We start from the raw sequence: 22,544 nt of genomic DNA on the forward strand, positions 1-22,544 counted from the left end.
CGGAAAATTGGAGTACCACGTACCAAACAATTTTTTGGATGGAGTTCATCCAAAAAGAGGTCTGGGGTCTGCATCATTCCAGGGTGAGATAATAGTGTGGTATCCCTAAAGCCCACAGGGAGAAAAATAGGCTATAATTCTCCTATTGAGTGAGCAGGTTTTACTACACACTTTGAGAAGAGATGAAGGTAAAGATGGAAGGCAGCACTAAGGCATGGTGATCTCTGCTTGGGAGAGAGTTTAGTCAAAAATGGAACTGGATGCAAAAAAATCTCAAGCATCTCTTGACCACCAGGTCTCTCACAGATTCAGTGTAGCAGTTGGGGTTTTGATAACCCTGGAGATACCTCACTCTGCTCTTCATGTGTGGACAGAGTTGTGGGAAGTGCAAAATTTGAGTTTGAACTATACATACAAAAACTCACACAATGAGCAATATTTGCTACCATATCAGCAAGAAACTGCAGTCTGGTGAGAGGTGGAGCACCAAGAAAGGCAGATCCCTTGGGCTGGGACTAAGCCTTTTGAGACTTGTGATTAGGGTACTAAGGATCCTATGATATTTCTGCCCAGTGGACATGACTCTCCATCTTTGTTTCCTTAGTACCAAGTTGTCCGGCAAGTCTTCACCTCCTGATAATCATGTCACACACTTTGAAGTAAAATGTTATGGAAATTAGACCACTAATTTTGAATCAGAAACATTTCTTGGGGTTGGAGTGATGCAAGTGGTACAGTGCCTGCCTAGTAAGCATGAGGCACTGAGTTCAAACCCCAGCACCAACTAGACAGAGAGACAGAGTAAGAGAAATTTCCTTATGATCAAATATAGTGCAGTTCTGTCAAAAATCCATTGTGAAAAAAAAGACATTGTGAGAGTGTTAACAGTAGTAAAGCCCATTCCACTGCTGCCTTGGACAGACATCTGTGGGTATGGCTTGGATTAGATACCTCTGCAAGTCCAGCATTAAAACCCACATTTATGTTGGGAAATAGAAGGTTGATCTTTCACCTGTATGTATGAAATGTGGGCTCCAATGCCAAACACCAAGGAAGTTGGTTTCCAGTTCTACTATCCACTTGTGTGTTCATACTCCAAGAATGCTATTTTGGAAGTCAAGGAGACCAGAATCTACAAGTTCAAAAATGAGGGAGAACTAACCAAAGCACAGTAGTTTGGAGCAGAGACACACTTCAGAGTTCTAGTCTCTCCACCATGGCACGTCTAAATATTTCCACGGCACATTACCCTGCACAAGGTAATAGGATGGTGTATAAATGGCAGGTTGCTGTGGTCTACAACACCACTTCACCGTCCAGGAGTATCTTACAAGGGATAAGCGTGTGTAGGTATTCCTGAGCAGAGGCATTCTCAGTATTTGAAGTTGGACCCTTCCAAAATGGTCAGGAATTCCTATTTTGTGACAGAACATTTTCTCAAGGTTTCGCAAAACAAAGTGTATTGCTTTAGAGAAACCCAATTATACATACATGATTTTCTGTATTCAAAATATTATGTTCAATTGTATACAAACTGATGTGCATGCTGCATTCTCCACTCTTGTGAGTAGAAGGCTCTACTTCCTTATGATCTTACGTCAGGCCACCACTCATTCTAATAACTTCATGTATATTCTCGGGGGAAAGGTACTATTGACCGGGGACAGTAGCTAGGATGTGAAAGTATAAGAAATGGTTGTAAAAGTAGCATTGATACCTGAGAATGCAGCAACCATCATCTACAGCAGATATTGAAGACTACCTTCTCATGCACACCACACAAGGACCAATCTCACGCACCAGATACTATGGCAATGTCTATCTCCCTTCTGCACCTGCTCGAAAGAAGGCACAGATCAAATCCTGCACAGTGGAAATTCTCAAGCACACCCAAGCCACTCTGTTTAAGGAACTGCATAAGCAGCCTGGCTTTCTTCACTCTGTCTGTGCCTTTGACCACTAAAACCGTGAGGCAACACAATTGCTTACTAATACAAAGAGCAGCATTTGTAACAGGTACTTCTCTTTTCTCTCCATATAAAAAGAAAAATATTAAACTAATTAGGATTATTTGAAATTTTAAATCACGCAGGTGTACTCATCAGATGCTTTACCATGACTGGGGGAAGTCTTCTGTCCTCACAGACATCTTTTTACCCTGATAAGCATCAGGGTAAAGTTTTGCAACCAGCTGTGATACAAAAAAACCAGAGACTCATGAAAAAGTCTGACAAATACACATTTCTGATGATTTTAAGACCATCTATGAGACCGGTAAGAATTTTCAGAACTCTAATGGAAACCTGATAGATTCTTAAAGCTGTTAACCCAGTATCAAGAAAACTTAATTACATGGGAATGAACTGATGGGAACTATTATTTTTATGACTTTTCATTTGAAAAATTGGTCATTCTTTAAGTCTTATTTTCAGATTTAAGGATTCTTGTATTTCTTGTAGCTCTCTACTACTTACAGCAATTTATAAAATATGCTTTACAAGTAAAAATAAAGCATTTTTCTTTTTATCACTTCCTAACTGTTCCAGAATTTGGAAACTCTTATTGAATATTCTTATTGTCATGGCAATGTGGATGTTTGTGTAAGTTCAGTAAGAATCTATTCTCCAGATAACAGGACAGAATTGGGAAATTCCTAGGCTTGGTTTCTTAGTCTTGAAATCTTGTTAAATGTCTAATATGATATTTATAATATCATATAGTTTTTTAAAACAATGTTGATTTTTAAATAAGATTAACTTACCCAAACCTCTTGGGTATTGCCAAAGCTTTGACTAAAATGTGGCATTTTAAACTAAGCACAGACACTATTCTTGTTATGTTACAGGAATAATCTGCTCACATTTAGTGACACAAGCTTTATTTTTACAAAAAAAAATGTCTTACTGCGATTATTTTTCATAAAACTGGGGCTTATTATTAAAGAGTGATTTTCTATAGAAAATTAGAGTGTATCCATTTTTAAATTCTATTGTTCATGTTTTTTGCGGTTTCATTATCTAACTGTAAACTGGATTGAACCCTCAAATTTTCTAGTTTCACTAAAAACATAAATCCTCAAGCCCTGCAAACTTGAATTGAGCAATCTGACAAAGGCTTCAGATAAATCACAACAGATCATGTATGCACAACCTTCATCCTGATGCTGTGTGACTCACTCAGAGTTTATCAGAGCCCCAGTGACAGAATAGGAGACAGTCAACTGCAAACCAGGAGAATCTATTAGATTACACCTGCCATTCTCATCCCAGCATCTAAAGAAGCTTCAAATTCAAATCTAGAAACCTCAAGCAGCTGCCCTGCACTATCAATACTAGAATCACAATCTTTGACCAGGTTTAACCTTTATTTTTCTTTTGTTTCTATAGAACGCGACCTTGAATTCTCTTTAAGATACACGCTCTGAAGTGAACAGCTGGCTTCGGTTAGTATTCCAAAATGCAAGAGTTCTTAAATGCCTAACAAGGAGGAACTTGTACTCCTTCCTTTGATTAAAGAAATTTCTTGGTTAGTGAATTGGGAATTATTGCTCCAAGTTTAAGAGATCTTAAGAAAGGAATAGTCTTTCATCAGATATGTGCTACCGCCTCCATTATTCATTTACTTGGTTAAATTTGACTCCAGAGAATTTCTGCTCCAGAGAAACCCATATCTAAGACACTCTCACACCTTTTGTGATAAACTCTGATCCATCTAGCAGATGGTACAGACCATGGTTACAGGAGCAAAGTATGAACAACCACTAGAAAGTATAGTGGCATAGACCTTCATGTTTCCCAAAGACCACTGATACAGCTGCCTTGATGGTCAATTTGCACATTGCAGTTTTCAGGTTTGTACCATGAAAATGATACTTTGAACCAACACCTCACTTCAATGTGGTGTGCAAAGGAAAAGGCAAACAGATGTCAGCTCTGAGAGATCTCAGATGTTGGAATTATTGATATGAATGTTAAAGCAACTATCATAAAAATGCTTTAGTGAGAAATTATGAACAAACAGGAACAAATGAAAAACAGAAAAACCTCAGAAAAGAATAAAATAGTCAAAAGACATTGTAGGGCTGAGTACTAGCTGTAATAATTAATAATAATCCTCATGGATAATGCAGGCATTGATTGCTATAAAATCCTGAGTTGATTTTGCTGTATCCCATAACTGCATATATTTTATGTTCATGTTTGCTTGTCTCAAAGATGTTGTCTAGTTTCTCTTTATTTCATTTTTCCTTCTGTTATTGATCTCTACTTCAGTGACACTGGCTGTGATTTCAGTCTTCTTAACCTGTTAAGATTTGTTTTGTGCCCCCAAATATCACCTGCCCTATAAAAGGTCCTATGTATGTTCAAAAGAATGTGTACTATGTCACCATTGCTGGAATGTTCTGGATATGTCTGTTAGATCCAGTTGAATCCTGTGTTTTCTAAGTCCAATGTTTCTTATTTTGTCTGATCTGTTATTGGAAGTGGGGCATTGGACTCTCCTATTACCGTATGGCCACGTATTTCTCCTTTCAGTTGTCAGTGTTTGCTTCTGTACTGAGATGTTAGATATGCAAATGTTTATAATGATATCTTGAAGAATTAACTTTCTTTTTTTTTAAATTTTTAAATTTTTTAAATTTTTATTGTTTTATTATTCATATGTGCATACAAGGCTTGGTTCATTTCTCCCCCCTGCCCCCACCCCCTCCCTTACCACCCACCCCAACCCCTTCCACTCCCCCTCATCCCCTCAATACCCAGCAGGAACTATTCTGCCTTTATTTCTAATTTTGTTGTAGAGAGAGTATAAGCAATAATAGGAAGGAACAAGGGGTTTTGCTGGTTGAGATAAGGATAGCTATACAGGGCATTGACTCACATTGATTTCCTGTGCGTGTGTGTTACCTTCTAGGTTAATTCTTTTTGATCTCACCTTTTCTCTAGTTCCTGGTCCCCTTCTCCTATTGGCCTCAGTTGCTTTTAAGGTATCTGCTTTAGTTTCTCTTCATTAAGGGCAACAAATGCTAGCTAATTTTTTAGGTGTCTTACCTATCCTCACCCCTCCCTTGTGTGCTCTCGCTTTTATCATGTGCTCCTAGTCCAATCCCCTTGTTGTGTTTGCCCTTGATCTAATGTCCACATATGAGGGAAAACATACGATTTTTGGTCTTTTGGGCCAGGCTAACCTCACTCAGAATGATGTTCTCCAATTCCATCCATTTACCAGCGAATGATAACATTTCGTTCTTCTTCATGGCTGCATAAAATTCCATTGTGTATAGATACCACATTTTCTTGATCCATTCGTCAGTGGTGGGGCATCTTGGCTGTTTCCATAACTTGGCTATTGTGAATAGTGCCGCAATAAACATGGGTGTGCAGGTGCCTCTGGAGTAACCTGTGTCACAGTCTTTTGGGTATATCCCCAAGAGTGGTATTGCTGGATCAAATGGTAGCTCAATGTTTAGCTTTTTAAGTAGCCTCCAAATTTTTTTCCAGAGTGGTTGTACTAGTTTACATTCCCACCAACAGTGTAAGAGGGTTCCTTTTTCCCCGCATCCTCGCCAACACCTGTTGTTGGTGGTGTTGCTAATGATGGCTGTTCTAACAGGGGTGAGGTGGAATCTCAGCGTGGTTTTAATTTGCATTTCCTTTATTGCTAGAGATGGTGAGCATTTTTTCATGTGTTTTTTGGCCATTTGAATTTCAGCCAAAGTGTGTTCTACATCTAAATTGAGGCTCTTGTAGACATCAGGTAGTTGAATGCTGTGTTTTTATCTATTCAGCTTCTCTGAGCTGTCATTGAGAACTTCACCCCTTTCTTGTACAGTGATTGGCGAGGGGGAAGCACTTACAATTGCCATTTAGTTCATTGTTTTCTGACTTGCACTTCTTTTGTCTGTGTTTTCCCAGCTCACCTTTGCAGTTCATCGTTTCAGTGCAGGTACTTTGATGGAATTTTTCTTTTTCTTTTGTGTATTTTCTGCTCATCATGAGAATGACACAAAACTTATACAGTCTTCTAAGCTGACGACTAGTTAACTTAAAATGTGTATTAAAATCTTTACTGTTACTTCATCTATCATGTGACACCTGATGTTTCAGCATCACAATTTATATATTTTTGTCTATATATCAGTATTTTAGTAGTTATAGTTATCTTTAAAATTTTTGCCTTTTAACTTTTACATTGGAAAGAAAATTGATGTGCGCATTACTATTTCAGTATTGCACTGCTGTGTATTTCTCTCTATGTTCACTTTTTCCACTGAGTTTGTCTCCCATGGGCCTTTAGGTTATCGTTTTTATTTTAACTTGAAAAATCTTTTTAGCAGCTCTTGTAAGGGAGGTCTGGTGGTGATGAATCCTCTCAATTTTTGTTGGGAAAATATTTCTTCTTCTTTTGGTTCTTTTTCTTTTTTCTTTTTCTTTTTTTGGGGGGGCGGTACTGGGGTTGAACTCAGGGCATCAGGCTTGCTAGGCAGGCACTCTACCAACTAAACCTTTTCTTCATCGTTGAAGCGCAATTTCTTCAGGCACAGTATTCTTGGTTGGCAGTGAACAACTGAGACTTTACCTTGAGCAGAACATGAAACTAAATATTTAAGTATATGCATTGAAATTGTGGTTCTTCAACTTTTTAGTCTCAGGGAATTAATTCCTTTAAAAACTATCAAGGACCCTAGGTAGCTTTAATTTATGAGGATAGTTTCTATTGACACTTTTTACAATTGAATAAAAACAGAAATATTTCAAATATTTACTTATGTTCTTTTTTAAAATAAAATATTTTACAGTTCTATGTAAACATTTTTAGGAAAAAATAGTTACATTTTCAAAAGAATAATAATTTTTGAGAAAAAAGATCTATTTTTCATTTTTGTAAGCCCCTTCATTTTCTGGATTATTTGTAGACAGCTGGATTCTTATATCTGGTTTTGCATTTAATCTGGTACAACACCATAAAGTCTCTTCCCTCTGGAAGACTCAAATATACATTTATGAGATAATGAAAGCATAAAAGTTACATTTTAGTGCTATTATTAAAGTAGTTTTGACTTTATCAACCCATTCAAAAGATACTGAGGATTCTCCATGAGTCTCAGACCAGATTTGTGAATCATTGCTTTGGATAAAAGAAGATTTTCTCAGAATAAGATGTAAACATTTTACTGAACAAAGAAAATGGTAAAAACAAACTAAGAACAAGACAGAGCAAACCCACAGATAAGTCTAGATAAACTGTATTTGTATAAAACTGTTTTAATATTATTCATATTATGTTGACGATATTTAGTTTTTGATGCTTAAAAAGATTGCTAAAATATTAAGCAGCAGTAATATGTTGGTTGAGAACTGGTGATTTTAAGTTAGTGTTTTAAGTTACCTGTTTACTCTAGAGACTAAAGTGTTAACTGTTCACATTAACTTGTTAAGTTTTCATGAGAGAAATTCAATCATAGCCCATGAAACAATGCAACTTTCAAATCAGCAGAGGGGAAGCATAGGATAAGGAAACAAAGAGAAAAATAAGATCTCAATTTACAGAGGAAATACCTTTTAAAAAGGTATTTTTAAAAAAAAGCATAGAAATAAGGAGGACAAAAAGAAAGATATAACATATTGGAAACCTGTCCCTATATACAAACAATTCGACACATAAAAATGGACAAAACTTAGCAATAACAAGATAGCAATTGTCAGATTGCGTAAAAGAACTCACTCCGTATAAAGGAGGGGGTGAACTTGTTCAATAAGCACTGTGCACATCTATGGAATTACCACACTGAAATCCCTCATACTATCAATGTACGTTAATTAAAAAGTAAAATTTAAAATATGGGAGAAAAAGAACCCACTCCCATTTTGTACTGTTTAAAAGAGAAACAAAGTTTAAGAATTTGGAAAAGTTAAAAGTAAAGGATTAGATTTAGATTTTAGGGGCATCATAGCCAGAAGAAAGTTAGTACAGTTTTAGTTTTTACCAGGCAGTAAAGTTAAAAGTTAAAAAATATTAGGTAAAAAAGAGGGTTTGTACATTATGAAAAGCATTTCAGTTAACCAGAAAGATATAACAAGTTTAAATTTGTGAGCACTTAAGAAAGTGCTTTCAACATATTTAATCAAATATTAACGTAAGCAACAGAAACAGTGTTACAAATTCACCATCCCAGGGAGGATTTCAAACATCTCCATTAATTATATATATATTACATAGTTTGTGTTTTGGTGTATATCACATATCACATTAAAAACTTATATTTAACCCTTCTGACATTTATTTTCAGTAATAACTGTCAGATGCTTCAGTTTTTCAGTTAAATAAGTAATATAAAATTACCCTTTATAAATACTCAAAAGCTAAAATTTACAAAGAGCTTGGGGGGACTGTCCCATCCCTGATGCACTTACATGCGAGACCTGAGGAGAAACCACTACAGGCCACACAGTGGGATCCTTGAGGCAAGGGTCAGCTACATCCACACTGCAGACCCTGAAATCACTGAAATCTCCAAATGGATGCTTGAGTTTACTGCATGCACACAATGAACAGCAGTTTTCCCAGTGGAAGAAGTGTGAGAGGGGCACAAAGAGATCTTGCAGAAAAGAACTAAGGTAAATGGGCTGAGTGGACTCAGGGCAGCTGTGTGGCTTAAGCAGTGACTTTGACAGAATCATAATGAGTACCTGTGATTTTGCTTGTTGCTCTGATATAGCAGATATGTCAATTTAATACATATTTACATACTGGGAACACAGAGAGGATGAAGTTTCTTTCTGTGCAGAGTATTGACAAATGAGCAAAGGTTATTACTGTTGAACCAACAGTGTCATTGACAAGTCCTGTGTACTGAATATGTTCATTCATGAATAAACAGCTGAACACATGAGCAAAACTTACACAGAATGAAAAGTCATAATCCTTTTCCATGTCCCACTTAGAGTATAAGATCATATTTTCTCCAATAAGCCCTACCTGATTTTTTTGAGAAACAGTCCATGTCCTCCTTCCCCAATAATGCAAAGTGTATCTTCAACATCAACTAAATGTCAATGTGTACATGAGCCTGTTCTTGGTTTCTCTTTCCATATTCAAGGATTTACCCCCTTTTCCTGCATCTATGTTCATATTTTGAGTCTCTAAAATCATGGTAAATTTTTATTACACATAGAGGTAGTTGTATTATTTCTCTTTATACAACTATTCTTGTTCGTTTTTACACATTGTTCTTACACTGTGGTTTTAAAAATCAGTTTATTAACATCATAAAAATCTCCCTTTTAAAACCTAAATTTCTAAGCTATCACTAGATTATGGAAAGTTATATCAGCCAACTTATCACTGTTTTTAGTTGTATAATAATTTTCACTTGATTCTAAGATAGTAATTTTTACTTGTTTTTCTTTCTGTAAAAAAGCTAGTAAAATTTCTAGTAGTAAAGAACCTAGGGTCCAAGTTCAGATTTCTGTTTGTAGTTTTGACTCCAGCATGTATAATGAACTTTACCACATATTTCGTAGCTCTACACTCATTTTCCTCTAAATTCATTAGGAAGAATATTAATGTACTTCTTGCTGTAAGAGAGTCACATTATGTAAATGAAAGATGACGAGTAATTTATCATTATCTTGAGGGAAAGACACAAAAGTCTTTGAGTCAGCCAGTTCCCAAGACATTTTTTACTGACAACGACTCATTGAGGAAAGCCCCCAGCTTTCACCTAACCAGGGACTGTGCTATGGTTATTGATACAAGAGTAAAAAACATGAGGTGTGTCAGTCATGGGACTCTATGGTTGTCTGGACAGTACCCTGAATCAGCAAGGTCATCCCAGCAACACTTCACAACTTTCATTGGCTGGTGTGGGCAAGACCAGTCCTCATCAAGTACAAAAGAAAGGAGAACCAACACACGCTGAGTGTGGAGTTAATTTCAGGTATTTCTGGAGACTTGAACAACTGCAGCCTTAAGGAGAAGAGATCCTGTAAGGAGGGTCAGAGAAGGTAAGCAACGGTTTTCCTTCTACTAAGGGGTGTGGATGCTAGTGTGATACCTGGAAAAATAAAAGATTTTTGCTTTAAAGTAGCAAATTATACTTGTCATACAAGAGTAAATAAATCAAAAGAGTAATACAAACTGATTTTTCACAGAACAAATACTATGAAACCTTAGTCATTTTATTTTTACTAGCATCATTACTGCTTTTCCCAGTGCCTTGATCCATCAGGTTCTAACAAAAGAAATCCTTCAAGCTGTGCACGGAACATTAACATGCATTGACATTATTTATTTCACAGGTATCCATTGTTCATTTTATATTTTAATTAATACTCCTATTAATACTCTGACCAAAATCAGGAATTCTCTTCCACCTTTAGTCACCTATAAAACAGGAAGCTATATTCTATTCAACATTATTGTGCCATTTGTTTTCTCTTTTCCAGGAACTAGAAGGAGCTTCTACTGAATTGGCACCATGAGATTATTTTACCCTTTCATTTTACTTGTCATCATCATTTCTCAAGTCAAGCCAGGTAAGCCCTTTTCATCATCTTCCTTTCAAATCTGCGTCTTGTTCCTTTCTCTAACCTGTTCCTCTCTCACAAGTTAGCTCCGGTCCACCAAAAAACCCAGCAAAGGATGGAAAGATACTAATGGAGAGTTCCGTAAAGGCTATTTGCATCTTCCAGCTCTCTCTACTGGAGGAAGTGTGAAGCAACTCTGAATCCCATGAGGAAGAGTGGGGGGAAAACAGACCTTTTAAAATCAATCTGTTGACTCCCTTACAAACCCTCTCTCTGTGCCTAAAGTTTCCACCTACTGATGAGTGCTTGAGCTATCAGCAGTCTCTAAAGTTTACTGGTGTACCTTGTCCTAGAAATATTCTGATGACTGACTCCAAAAACAGGCAAAGAGGAAGCCTAGGCTTTTTAGAAGGAATCAGTCATACCCACAGCCATGGCATTCCTGAGGAAACATGGAATCATATCATGGGCAAAAGGTACCAGGGACGGCATGAGGGAGCAAGACTTAATGCTTGACCTCTCCATGGTATGCATCCCTTGCATCCTGGAGTTGGTCTGCAGGTCACCACAGAGCTCTGACTACATTGTTGGGTAGTGGCTGAGAGGTGAACCTTGCCATGCTGCAGAAAGTAAGGGATCTTTCACCTTCCTTATTCCTTCTGCTCCCTCCTCTATTCTTTTCCACCAATATTGTATCATTATGTAAACTCATAGAGTCAAACATTTTCTTTATATGTCTCACTGCTTAGGGTTCCTTGTCCTTTCAGGCTGATGGATAATGAGATCAGGAACTCAGTGCTGGGTAGAACAGTCTGTTCCCCTAGCCACAGTTCCTCTGCCCTCTGTTGGTTAACATGAACCCATTGCAGTGATCCACTGGACATAAGGAATGACTTTGCTGCATCTTTCAGAAGAGTGGCCCCAAATTATTTTCTTCAGGGAGCTACATTTCAATCAAGTATACAAGTCCATTTTGGTAGACTTCTTGGGAATTGATAGGGCGAAAGCTTCCAGGAGTCTTTATAACGAAACACTGGAGTAAAGATGAAGATACAAGATCCCATGACAGGAAAGTTTGTGAAATGCCTCTACTAAGAGCACCACCAAAGCATTGCCCCTGCAGCATGAGGGTAAAATGGGGCAGGATGAATAAGTAGAAACAGGGCTGAGGTCCATGGGTGGAATGAAGTAAGCTGGGTGAGATCTTGATTTCCACACATAGTGGGCATGGATCTGATAGGCACTCTGAGGCAGATAGATCCAGGCTCTGGTGACTTCTGCAGCCTGAGCTCTGAGGTTGGTAAGCTCTCCTGATGATCCATAGTGGACAGGCTGGAGCTGCTCTTCCAGCTCATGGCGAACTTGGGCTTTCCCTCTCTACCTAATACAAGGAAGGAAAGGGGCTGTGTAAGGTGGGGCTTGCTTTTTCATGCTTTAGAAACTTCTTACCACATCTGGTGCCTGTCATTACCCTGGGTCCTTTACTTGAGAGTACAAATTTAGACCCATAATATCATTTTTAAGTGCATCTAACAGATCCCAAAAGCAGAGGATTGTAAGCTTGGGAATTATGTGTGACTTTGGAGGGTTGTTGACACCTCACCTGGCTAGGGGCATATCAAGGGAGTATGTATGTGTTTGATTAAGTGCATCTGGATCCTCCTCTTAGACAAAGGGCTACATCATCATCTTATTACCAGTGGGAAACTGTTTGAGAGAGAAAAAACACAAAGTCTTAGTGTATTTCATTCAAACATCACTGGCTATTCCATGTTAGCAGGGCTCTGAAGGTACATGTACAGGCCCCCTGATATGTTGTCCCTGGAAGAACACTGGAGGATCCTTATCCCATCCTTAAAAGTATGACACCAAAATTTCCCTCCATAGCAAGTTCTTAAAGACTAATTCTCCTATAACAGGAAGGAGGGAAAAGGTAGAGGAGGTGGTGTGAAAGCAGGGCATGATCACAAGCAAAAATTCTGTGGGATTTCTGGACAAGTGTTTCCCTGCATAGGGAGTTTGAGCATTTCTTTCTAAAACAAATAGTTTTTATTCTTTCTACAGGTTGTGGACATTACAAAATGCACCACTACTGTGACTCATATACGAGCGTGTGTCTGAAGAGGAAAAAAAATTGTATTATTTGCAAGCCAGGGCTATGCCCTGACAGGAGCTTCTGCTGTGTGAGATCCCTGTGACCTGAGGAATTTCCCATTTGTGTTATGAATTATACTGGAGAGCTAAGCCCTCATTCTGTCATTTTCCTTCATTTGTTGATTTATTCTTTTTTTAGTGTCCTTTGAGCTGTTACTGTGTATCAGGAACTGTGCAGGCATCTGGGACATGACTCAAGGTGACTATGCTGGGAAAATACACACATTGAAATTTTATTCAAGCTGGGTAGATCAAAGATATTTTCCCAAGAAGGCCTTACCCAAACAGTCTTAAAAATGTGTAAGAATTATCCAGGAAATGGTGTAAAATTTGCTAATGTAAGGTGAAAATATGCCAGAGTACCATGTTCGGAATAACCTTACCATCATGTTGGGGTGACCATGAAGCCAGAACGTGATAAGAGATGAAACTCCAGAAAGAATGGCCAACATTTTGGGGAAGTTAGACTATAAACTAAATAAGTCTTATTTCATTCTGTAAACTATTGAGAGTTTTAGTGGATGTGTGGAGGAGGATTGTAAGGTGGAGAGACAAGTTAACACAACACGTAACAACTGAGATGCAAGTGTTTGGGGTTCTAGGGTGTGAACTAAGACAGCACCACGGCATGTAGTCATGGCTATTTGAAAGATACTCGTAAGACGAAGCATGAGGGTTTGGTCATAGGAAGTGAGGAATTAGGAGGCAGATTTCCAGTTTTGACATGGGGGATGATAGACTGTTCCAGGAAATTTAGGCTATAGTCCAGCGTTTTAAAGGGAGATCGAGGCTGGAGACAGTGATTTGTGGGACTCTTCCTACTGGCAGATCAAACCTCACTTGAGAGTTACACAGGGACACTGGAGCAGTGTTGGGGAGCATTAGGTGGGAACAAAGCCCTCTGGAGCACCACATACAAGGATGGGAATAGGCCAGGCATAGAAAAGACACTGCAGAGCCATAGCTGGAGATGGGGAGAGCACAAGAAGCGAGAGACGCCAAGTGAGGAGGGAGCTGAAAATCAGCCAGCAGGTTGAGATGTGGCCTGGTGTGGCTTATATGCAGACATTCTGGTAAATGGCCCTTCTATTTCCACTATAGCAACACCAAAAGTAATTCAGAATTGCTATAGGTCTATGGGGCTTTTCCATTCTAAAAGAACTCCAACCCTGATGTGTACTCCAGTAACAATGTTCAACTTGAGTCTAGATTCTCAAGGATTACATTTGGCATCTGATAGTCCATAATCACCGCGACAGTGATGATTTCCAGTGATGAGTTGCTTCCATGTGGTTCCCAGATTGTGAGGACTAGGCAGTGTAGAAGTGTTCACACAGTTGATCCCCTTGCTAATGTACTTCTTGATGCACACACAAGGGAAAGCTAACATTAGACAACAGTGGGGCATGCTTCCATTAGCAAGGCATGCTAACATTTGGGAGTTCCGTTCATTTATAATAATAAAAACTTAAACAAATGACCTCATTCTAATTCCAGGTCCTGCTCTTTCTTTGTAAGTTCCATATTGGTAACATAAGAACTGGTGATGTCTAGTTATAATAAGCAATCTCCCATATTATTGTGGATCTGTTTTCCAGGAACAAAATGCCGCAGCTATAAGACTTAATAGGATTGTGTGAGGGAAGTTGCAGAAGCTTCAAGTTTCTCACACTCAAGTTCTGCTAGGGAGTAAAGGACCACACACCAGTTTCCCGACGGTTGAGGTTAGGGGGGACAATGGTGATTTCACCTGTTTTCTTCTCAGAACCTCATTGACATGTTTGCTCTGCCCAGTGTTACAAATCCACAGTCTTTCTGGCTTAACCTTTCCTAAAAGTAAACCAACTGTCCACCTTCCCTGAGATGGGAGAAGGGCCACGCAGCAGGACAAGGGAATTTCAGAATCAAACTGCTTATTTGTGCCAGCATCTTCTTCCTGTCTTCAGCCCCACCTGTCTCCAGGCTTGTAGGTACACAGTGCTTAAATTCCCCAATCTTCCTGAGGCTCTGCACATACACAGAGCTGGCTTCATTAGATCTGCTTTCATTTTTGTAGACACTAGTGTTGGTTTTCTTTCTTGTTCCTGGTCAGATCCACTAAACATCTACTTTTTGCAATATTTAAATAAAATTAAAATTTAGTTTAAACGGTTGTTTATTTGCAGAAAAATTATAAAGGTAGTACAAAGTTCCCATATATCTTGAACCTTATAAAAATCTTGCATTATAATTATACATTATTGTTGTTAATATTATATAATACAGACTTTATTTTTATTTGGATTTCATTAGTTTTTTTATCTCTAGGGTGCTTTTCCCATAAAAGATGACATCCAAGATACAATACTACATTTAGTCATCATGTTTTCTCAGGCTCCAAACTGTAAGAAATTTTTCAGGGGCTGGAGGAGTGGCTCAAATGGTAGGGTGCCTGCCTAGCCAGCATGAGGCACTGAGTTCAAACCCCAGTACTGCCAAAAAAAGAATAAAGACATTCCTCAGACTTTCTTTGATTTGATTACTTGAGAGTTTCAAGTAGTATTGTTCAAGTACTTTGTAGAATATCCCTCAGTTTGCATCTTTCTGTTTCTTTTCTCATGATTAGACTGAGGTTGTTGTGTTTGGGTAGGAAAACCACAGTGATGAAGAGACATTCTCAAGACATCAAATCAAGAGTAAATGTTGGAACATCAATATTGTAATTGGAACCATTGATCCTCTAGTTAAGGTAGTATTATCTCTGAAAAGTTATCTTCTACTTGCTCTGTTTTTCATAACAATTTATTGCTTAACTGTTGGGACAGGTGGAATGGCTCAAGTGGTAGAGTGCCTGCCTAGCAAGCATGAAACCCTGAGTTCAAGCCTCAATATTACCAGAAAAAAAACATAATTATTTTAAAGCTTAGCTAGGCTGAAAAAGATTCCTTGGGAAGGGGTGAGGATAGGTAAGACACCTAAAAAACTAGCTAGCATTTGTTGCCCTTAACGCAGAGAAACTAAAGCAGATACCTTAAAGCAACTGAGGCCAATAGGAAAAGGGGAACAGGTACTAGAGAAAAGGTTAGATCAAAAAGAATTAACCTAGAAGGTAACACCCACGCACAGGAAATCAATGTGAGTCAATGCCCTGTATAGCTATCCTTATCTCAACCAGCAAAAACCCTTGTTCCTTCCTATTATTGCTTATACTCTCTCTACAACAAAATTAGAAATAAGGGCAAAATAGTTTCTGCTGGGTATTGGGGGGGGAGAGGGAGGGGGCGGAGTGTGTGGTAAGGGAGGGGGTGGGGGCAGGGGGGAGAAATGAACCAAGCCTTGTATGCACATATGAATAATAAAAGAAAAATGAAAAAAAAAAGATTCCTTGGGTTCTAAGAAAATAAGAAATCTCATTTTTTTAGCTTATTTATTTATTTATTTATTGGTACTAGGGATTGAGACCAGAGCCTTGAGCCACTAGTCAAGCCCTAACATTTGTGCCATTACCTCTCCTTCAGAGTCATTTTTTGTATTTTGTTATGAGTTAGGGTCTCACTAACTGTGCTTAGGCTGGCCTCAATCTTGTGATTCTTATGCCTCCTCCTAAGGAATAGCTGAGAAGTATAAACATGTGTTACAATACCCAGCTAGAAAGGCATCTTTGGAGTGTTGAAAATTGATCTCTTAGCCTTGACTGTGTAAAAATCAATGGGTTGGTTTTGGTAATCTTTGAGTTCTGCTTCTGTAGCTTTATAGCTAGGGCCATTGGTTCATACCCTCATCATTAAGGGAACAGCCCATTTCTGCACACTTAAGGAATTTCCTCCTTTTCTTTATGCCCTGTAAGGAAAGGTTGTGTGTGTGAAGAAACAAAGAAGGAAAATCTCAATTAACCATAGGTACTAGAATTTGTTGTATTTCATAGCGGTGGGAATAATAGTCCGTAGATCCAAAGCTGACTCTGCAAGTTTGGATATGACCTGGAAGCTTAGTACGGTTTTTACAATGGTAAATTGTTGAAACTTTTCAGAAAAAAGTATTTAATATTGGAAAAAATTCAAATTTCAGTGTCCTTAAATAAAGTTCCACAGGAAGACAGCCATGCTCACTCGTATAATGTCTGTGTCTGCTTTCATGTAAAGGCAGAGATGAACTATGATGACAAAAACTACATGAACATCAGAGCCTTAAGTTTCTATTACCTGGTCCTTTATAAAGAAACCTTGTGGGTGGCTGTAGCTTAATCTCTCTTTTTCAGATGAAAAAACTTTGGGTGAGTGAAAGCACCTAAGCTGACTATGACACAAGATATGACTGAGTTTTGCTTCCCTTCACGTGCTATTTGTTAAAGCTTCCTTCTTCACAGAGCAAAACTTAAGTGTGCAGCAAATGTTAAGCAATAAGCATTGATGGAATGAATAACTAATGTACTGACTGGAATACTGTGTCTTCTGTGCTCTGTGCACTGTGTATCATTTCATAAACTGTGGTGCTATGAATGTCAAAGCCATGGCACAGAATAAGCTCCAGACTTCTTATGCTGTAGTGAATTCAATTGGGAAGAAAATTATATGTGATCAAGAGGTGATACATGACAATAGCAGCTCAGAGATCAGCATGGGAATGAAGAGAGCTAAAATAATCATGAAAGTCCAAACAGCCTGGGAGAAAATGTCAGACCACACCTGGAGACCCTGAATAAGAAGGGATTCCATTAGAGCCTCTGGCTTTAAAAGGCACTGCATTGTGGTAGAAAACATAAACAACTAGGAATTAGGGAACATGGCTTCTAATGCCTGTCCTTCCATAACTATAGTTATGGGGAAGCAGGTTTTAACAAGGAAAGGCAAGGATAAATATACAGATGTAGGTATAAGCTCATATGTATATTTATATGCATATTCATATCTGTAGATATCTGCCTATTTATATCTTTCCAGCTATCATCTGTCTGTTTATCCATCTATCTATCTACCTATGTACCTCTCTGTCACCTCCTGACTGTTGAACAAATAGCTCTGGCTCTGTTTTCTTGAGACAGAGGAGGATTGTCTTTTCACATTTTGTTAATTAGGTATAGCCATGAGACTTGCTTGGCTAATGAATTTTTATCAGTATTGATATATCATCTCAGATCTGGAGGCCACAATTGCCAATATGAGTCTCCTTGGGGCTCTTTTTGGCAGTGACCATCAACACCCATGTTGATGACTCCTCCATCAGCTGGGTCTGTTCAACTACAGTGAGCAGAGAACATCTGTGGTCTTGGTGGTTCTATACCATGAATTTGCTCTTTTAAGCAATTTTCTCTTTTAAGATGCCAACATTTGGATGGTGTTTTCATTATAACACAATGTAAAACTTGAGACACCCAATTAAATCTGAATTTCAGTTAAACAATAAATAAATAAGTAAACAAATAAACATGACCAAAATATTGCATGGGTCATTGTCACACTGTTAGTTGTTTATATGGAACATAATAAGTATATTTATTTTCAGAGATTGTTGGGTATTTAATAAAAAGCATTACATTTGGAACTAACTCAAATGACGCTTAAGTCTTTGCTTCACTCTATGAAATCTTCTGGCTTAGAACACATTTTTATGTGACTTCTAAGTCTCATCCTTAAGGCAGTGCAAAACTACCTACCCTATAACTGTTGCTGTAGAGATATATCTCGGATAGTATGTGTGAAGTCTGTGTTGTGATATTTGGTGATAAGAAAGTGGTCCATATCATTTGGCATTATTTCTAGTATTGTGAATGTTTTTATTCACAGGCAAATAGTTTATAAGATGCAAACTCTGTACATGTAATGTATCACAATTATTAATTATGTGTGTTATCAATCACAACAACTAGCTAAAGATAACCTTGGAGAAGCCTTTAAAATATCTTCAAGCTTCTCTTTCCTTATTTGTGAAATGGAGCATGTTTTACATTCTGTGCTTTTTCAGCCATGGCATTGTTCTGAGGTTACATAGTTCAGTGCACGACTGGATTCTGAACCAGTTTAACCTACTCTAGGCTTCAATGTAATTCACCATCCATCCTACCAGGTGGATTTTCAGCTTACCTGGTGCAGTCTGGCTAAGATGTACAAGGAGAAGGAGATTGAACAGCAGTTTCAGGATGGGAAAGGAGTTCTTTGGGTTGTGGGAGGGGCTGGTAGTGTCTGTGGGTGGCTCCTTCTTCAGTGCATAGCAGATAATCTGGGAGAATGTACACATTTCAGCTAGAGAGGAAAAGCTAGTCCTAACACAGACATTCAAATAAGGGTCTGGGTGTAATTTGAGAATGATTATCTATAGTCACAGGATTACAGATTCAACTTTCCTCCTGTCAAAACAAGAACAGCTTTATAGAAAGTCAACATTTTCTAATGGGTTTTTGTTTTTGAAGAAATCCTAACAAAACAGTGATTTGGGGAATCTCCCATTTGGTCATTCACCCTTCTTGCATCATCTTTTCTTTAGTAATACAAGAAAAAAGTCCTCCTTTTAAGAAACTAAAAAGAAGGTGGAATTTTAAAAAATGACTACTACCTCCTCTCCTTATTCAATTTCAATACTGCTTTTGCAAGGTCTTACTATGTCATGCATATACCACAACAGGTGAGAGAAGGAGACAGAATTTCCTAGGACAAGTGTATCAATACATTCTTTGGACAAAAGAGTTAAGTAACAGAAGTCATACAGGTAAAATATTGACATTCCTCTTTATCTCTTTTCCTCCTGTCTTCCATTTCACTTTTTTTCTTTTGAATTAAGTCTCTCTCCTTCAGTATCCTGGGTTTCTAAATTAATGAGTACTGTTTTTCTGTCTCACACTAGTACCCAAGGTAGAGAAGGTACTAAAATATTTGTTCTAAAAAATAAGTTACTTCTATGAAGGAATCGATACACAGCTGAATAAATGCATGAGTCAATGGAGGAAGCATGAAAGGAGTTAAGGGAGTTTTGTGGCCTGAAAGTTTGTGTCCCCTCAAAATTCCTATGCTGAAATGCTAATCCCAAGGCGATGACATTAAAGTGGGCTTAGTGACAAGTGATTAGGTAATGCAGTCGGGGCCCTCCTGTGAAAAGGCCAAAGGTGTTCATTTGTTCCTTCTGCTCCTGTGAAAGAGGCCAAAGGAGTTCATTTATTCCTTCTGCCTCTAGAAGGTACAGTGAGAAGGCAATATCTATGAACATCTATAAACTAGAAAGTTGACTTTCTAGTCATATATGCCCATTCCTTGATCTTGGATGTATCAATCTCCAGGACTATAAGAAATAAATTTCTTATAGGAACATATCTTATGATATGTTCAGTTTGTTACAGGAAGTCAAAGGGACTAAGACATGAGGGAAGGACTTGGAGGGAGGGAGGAAAGGAGCCTCAGGAACTTGGACCTCCCTATTTAACTACCAATGGGCACCTTACTTTAATAATCTATACTGCTGTTGAGGAGTTAAAAGTAGCTTATGCTTGGGATGTAGACATCAAAGGAACCATCCAAACTCTGAAATAGGATGTGGTCTTTAGGAGAATAGAGACAAAAGGAATTTTATCTAATAGTTTAAAAAGCTATGGAATCAGATAAACCTGGATTTAAATAATTGCTTTGCCACTCATTAGTTGAGTGATCTTGTGCAAATAACTTGACCTTTTAAAGTTTCACTTCTTCCTCTGTTGATTGCCACTTACTGCTTGAGTGATTTTATGCAATAAGCTGACGACTGTTCCTTCTTTGTTCATTGGTGATGATTATATTGCCAACTTCCTACGCTACATCTCAGGAAAAGGGACTTAAAGGGCATTAATATCTGCCCAGTACCTCTTTGTGAAGAATGTCTTGCTTTGTCAAGGATCATTCAAATCTGAGAGAAGAGTTTTTTAGGCAAGTTCTTGGTTCCTGAAATCACATAAGATGGTAGTTTCTTTTGTCAAAGTCTGGAATGTCTCAGGAAAATGCTGAAATTTATTGCTAAATGAAGACAGATTGTGACTTTTTAAACTCATGGATTTATGGGCTAGAGAAGACTTTGAAATTTTTTGGTTTCAGATAAACAGTCTTAGAAAGAAATAGAATTGTAGACATGCACAATCCACCACTGAAGTTCTCTTATTAAATATTACTATAACTTAATAGGTTTGCACAATTTAATAAAACAGTATTGAATCTCCCCTATCACTTCAGTAGAGAGACTTTTCTTAAACACTATTATATACTGTAATCTTAAAGGAGTTATTTTAGTTCACACAACTTTCATGTGAAATAGGTACTTTCTTTAAGCAAGGCAAAGTAGGCAACACATCCAGTGATCGATTATAAGTTTGAATGTTGTCTATTCACAAGAAAAATTTTCTTGCTGGAAAAAGAATAATATTTGCAGAATTAAAGAACGCAACTACAGTAAAATAAACTATAAGGTGTGCATGCATGAATGTGTGTACATGGTCTCATATGTCTGAGGACTACAGAGTATGAGATTTACAGAATGAGTAGGGATCGTGTATTAAAGATTGTCTAAGTTACCCTTTCCTAATGAAGAGGGACAGGATGTGGTAGGTTGCATCATAGTGGACCCAATGGGCTAAATGCTGTTACTCACTAAGCAAGGTCACGAAATGATGTAGCATCCAATGAGAACATATTCTAGAATGCAAAGGTATAGTCTTGATAGCTACAATGGTGCAAGAGACAGACTATTCTAGGCAGCGTAGGATGTATTGCTACCTTTTCCCTAAGAAAGCTCTCCATTAGTGTGCACACTTCTGCACTGTAAGCAGTGCAGAAGTTGGATGAAATATTCTGTAGACATCAGCTAGGTCAATTTGATCTGTGGTGTTATTTAGATCTATGATTTCTTTTTTTTTTCATTTTTCTTTTATTATTCATATGTGCATACAAGGCTTGGTTCATTTCTCCCCCCTGCCCCTACCCCCTCCCTTACCACCCACTCCACCCCCTCCCGCTTCCCCCCTCAATACCCCGCAGAAACTATTTTGCCCTTATCTCTAATTTTGTTGTAGAGAGAGTATAAGCAATAATAGGAAGGAACAAGGGGTTTTGCTGGTTGAGATAAGGATAGCTATACAGGGCATTGACTCACATTGATTTCCTGTGCGTGGGTGTTACCTTCTAGGTTAATTCTTTTTGATCTAACCTTTTCTCTAGTTCCTGGTCCCCTTTTCCTATTGGCCTCAGTTGCTTTAAGGTATCTGCTTTAGTTTCTCTGCATTAAGGGCAACAAATGCTAGCTAGTTTTTTAGGTGTCTTACCTATCCTCACCCCTCCCTTGTGTGCTCTCGCTTTTATCCTGTGCTCATAGTCCAATCCCCTTGTTGTGTTTGCCCTTGTAGATCTATGATTTCTTTATTGATTTCTTGTTTGGATGACCTATCTACTGGTGATAGGGGGGTATTAAAGTCTCCCACTACCAATGTGTTGGAATTTATGTATGTTTTTAGGTCCTTCAGAGTATGTTTGATGAAATTGGGTGCATTAATGTTGGGTCCATATAATTTGATAATTGTTACTTCTTTTTGGTGCATTTCCCCTTTTATTAGTTTGGACTATCCTTCTTTATCTCATTTGATCAATGTAGGTTTGAAGAGATAAGTATTGCTATCCCTGCCTGTTTTGGGGGGCCATTGGCTTGGTCAGTCTTCTTCCAGCCTTTCACCCTAAGCCAGTTCTTGTTTCTGTCGATGAGATGGGTCTCCTGTAAGCAACAGATTGTTGGATCTTCCTTTTAAATCCAGTTAGCCAAACAATGTCTTTTGATGGGTGAATTAAGTCTGTTAACATTCAGTATTAGTATTGATAGGTATGTAGTGATTCCTGTCATTTAATTGTTTTTATTGTTTAAGGGTTTGATTGTGTGCAGCAG

At 38.1% G+C, this 22,544-nt stretch overlaps 1 long non-coding RNA gene across 1 annotated transcript; it reads left to right on the plus strand.

The window, feature by feature from the left end:
• The first annotated feature begins 2,098 nt into the window (after positions 1-2,098).
• On the plus strand, positions 2,099-10,540 carry LOC141416474 (uncharacterized). Its single transcript, XR_012441194.1, has 3 exons — positions 2,099-2,274; positions 3,387-3,442; positions 10,449-10,540. It is a non-coding gene; the product is annotated as an uncharacterized lncRNA (long non-coding RNA).
• Positions 10,541-22,544: the final 12,004 nt, after the last annotated feature.

Source organism: Castor canadensis, chromosome 14 (assembly GCF_047511655.1).
Source record: "Castor canadensis chromosome 14, mCasCan1.hap1v2, whole genome shotgun sequence".
Taxonomy (NCBI): Eukaryota; Metazoa; Chordata; class Mammalia; order Rodentia; family Castoridae; genus Castor; species Castor canadensis.